Raw genomic sequence first — 3490 nt, 5'->3', positions numbered from 1 at the left:
GTCATCTCTTTATGTTTCCTGAGCAAAGGCATGGCAAAGTCACATTTTTAAGCTAATGTCTCATCAGTTGTAAACCTCCTCCCACCTTTGTACTCTTAAAATGTAATGTCCGGGATGTGCCGCTACATACCCCATTGCTGTTTTGCCAGCTCTTTTCCAGATAGCTGTGCCAAAAGGGGGCAGTAGAAGTAGCCTGGAATGATGGATGAAGGGAGAAGGGAGTTTACTTTCTTGTGTGCTAAAAGTTACTCTGTCATTTTGGTAGCCACATTTGGCTTTGGATTGCAGTTTTGTTGACCCTGTTAGAACTACCCTCATTCTTCATTAGAAGTACCAGCACCAGATGACCACTGATACTTTCAGAGATCAGAGTTGCAGCTCTGGGGTTAGCAGTGTGGTCCTCTTCCGAGTTGCTGAAGCACCAGCATCAGCTAGTCACCTTAGAGGTCTTGGTGCGTGCTCTGCAGAGGGCCTCCTTAAATCATCAGTACTTGAATGAACCCAACCTCTTTCCTTTGTTCCCTTGGCCCTAGGACGTCTAGGTGCTTTCAGTAGTTACTTCATTATGATAGTCTGAGTTCTCCAGTAGCAGACACTGGATTAAAGGTTGGAGAGAAAGGATGATGAAGTCAGTTGTGCAGATGAGAAATAGCCTCGGCCATTTCACATTTCAGCCTTGGCCAACCTGGCAGCAAGCTCTAGGATGAATATTGCCTGACAGACTAGTCTTGAATTGGTCCAGAATGGCCTGGTCTTCATACCCTCCTCTTGCTTATTCACTGGATGTGAGTGCCCTGGGAAGGGTAAGAGCTTGGCCGTGCACCTCCCAGCACCTGAGACTGACCCCAAAGAGCTAACATCTGGAGGCTCTATGCTGATCATAATCCCAGCAGCTGGTCAGCAAGACTTTCCTGGGAGGAGGATGAAGGTGGCTCATTTGGAAATTCCACAGTCTGATCTTTGCATTGCTCTGATCAACTTTTCTTTATATGTTCTGGAAACAGCTCCTCCAGGATTCTGGGAGGCATCTCTGCCTGTGGGGAACCATAGAAGAGGGAGGTTAGTGGGATGAAGCAGAGACCCTAGTACTGTGTTTGGTTCTGGGGCTAAAGTTGATACTGTCTCTCCACTATCTGTTCTAGTTTCCCTCATCTCTAGATAGCATTCTGATGACTTGGGTTGGATGTTAACCCTGTGTTATTACCCAGGCCCTTATCTTTAAAGCACCCAAGTGCCTGGTCACCATGTCTTTCTCAGGCTCGGATTGCTGAATCTATCCATTTGTAGTAGCAATAGAGCTAGAAAATACAAAGAGGCACCTAAGGAGATCACCTGGGTTCCACACATATGCCCTACCCCCTCTCAATGATTAGGCTCAAGTATGCCTGTCAAGACTGTGACACCTCTTCTTGCTACTGCAGGGACACAGGGAGCCCCAAATGCCCAGGTGGGACCCCAGCTTTGTCCCACTGTGAAAGTATGACCCATTTGGTGACCCTGCAGAGCCTAGAGTTGCAGGGGACAGGAGGCACAAACCACCTCAGTGAGCCATAGGTAGTGATGGTAAGTGGTGCCACTTCTACTTCCGGCCCCTGGTTCCCACCCATGTAGAGGCCTCTGGTTTAGTGTGTACAACCCATCATGGAACGGTACTTGTATTAGGGTTCAGCAGAGAAACAGAACCAACAGGATATGGTGATTTATATATTTATCCTTTCCCCAGAAGAGGAGGTAAAGCCCTCAGGGATGTTTGTTCTTCCTGATATCCGGTAACTTAAATACTATGATGTGAAATTAATAATGAGATACTATGATATAAATTCAATATGTCTTATGCTACATGTTAAGGGAATAAGAGGAAATAACAAGGAAAAAGAAAGGAAAGAAAACAAACAGGAAATATGAATGCAAATGTATTCATATAAAAATAAGAACATACTCGCAACATATTACAGTCCTTGTTTCTATAACTGGTCACATGGTTGTAGCTGGTATTTATGACCATCTTCTTTTACCACCCACTCTGTTCCCTTTGCCTTCAGCAAGTACTGCATCTAATCATGGTTCTTTATCTGGTGGGGTGATCCAAACCTTTATTCCTGAAGGGTCTGGGCCAATGCTGGATTGGGTTGTTATAGTTTTCCATTGACCTTAATAACAGGGCATGGTAATACTGAGATACCCTAAGCTATTTCCTGTGTTCCAGACCTACCCTTCCTTACCTTTACTGTGGAGAAGTAGTCCAATTTCCCCTGGGTAATCAGGACCAATCACCCCAGCCATCACCATAGTTCCATTCGTTGCCTATTGATTCAGAGGCATGAGGAGCCCAAACTGGCCAGGTGGCAGTCTTTTTTTCTTTTCTTTTCTTTTCTTTTTTTTTTAAACATCTTTATTGGAGTATAATTGCTTTACAATGGTGTGTTAGTTTCTGATTTATAACAAAGTGAATCAGCTATACATATACATATATACCCATATCTCCTCCCTCTTGCATCTCCCTCCCACCATCACTATCCCACCCCTCTAGGTAGACACAGAGCATCAAGCTGATCTCCCTGTGCTATGTGGCTGCTTCCCACTAGCTATCTATTTTACATTTGGTAGTGTATATATGTCCATGCCACTCTCTCACTGCGTTCCAGCTTCCCCTTCCCCTTCCCCATGTCCTCAAGTCCATTCTCTATGTCTGCGTTTTTATTCCTATTCTGCCCCTAGGTTCTTCAGAGACTTTTTTTTTTTTAGATTCCATATATATGTGTTAGCATACGGTATTTGTTTTTCTCCTTCTGACTTACTTCACTCTGTATGACAGGCTCTAGGTCCATCCACCTCACTACAAGTAACTCAATTTCGTTTCTTTTTATGGCTGAGTAATATTCCATTGTATATATGTGCCACATCTTCCTTATCCATTCATCTGATGATGGACACTTAGGTTGCTTCCATGTCCTGGCTATTGTAAATAGAGCTGCAATGAACATTGTGGTACATGACTCTTTTCTAATTATGGTTTTCTCAGGGTATATGCCCAGTAGTGGGATTGCTGGGTCGTATGGTAGTTCTATTTGTAGTTTTTTAAGGAATCTTCATACTGTTCTCCAAAGTGGCTATATCAATTTACATTCCCACCAACAGTGCAAGAGGGTTGCCTTTTCTCCACACCCTCTCCAGCATTTATTGTTTGTAGATGTTTTGATGATGGCAGATGGCAGTCTTAACTTCCAGTTAATAGAATCATTGTTGTGTCTCCTGGTGGAAGCATTCCTCCCTCTAGGACTAAGACCTCTAGGCCAGCAAAGAGTAAAGTCATGGAAACAGGAAGCAAAAATTTTGCTAGTGGGTCACTAAGGTTAATAATGAGTGGTGTTGGGCTTCCCTGGTGGTGCAGTGGTGGAGAATCTGCCTGCTAATGCAGGGGACACGGGTTCGAGCCCTGGTCTGGGAAGATCCCACATGCTGAGGAGCAACTAGGCCCGTGAGCCACAAC

Source organism: Delphinapterus leucas, chromosome 2 (assembly GCF_059928025.1).
Source record: "Delphinapterus leucas isolate spDelLeu-1000000601 "Yukka" chromosome 2, BTC_Dleu_Yukka2, whole genome shotgun sequence".
NCBI classification, from domain to species: Eukaryota; Metazoa; Chordata; class Mammalia; order Artiodactyla; family Monodontidae; genus Delphinapterus; species Delphinapterus leucas.
This window is presented reverse-complemented; position numbering follows the sequence as displayed.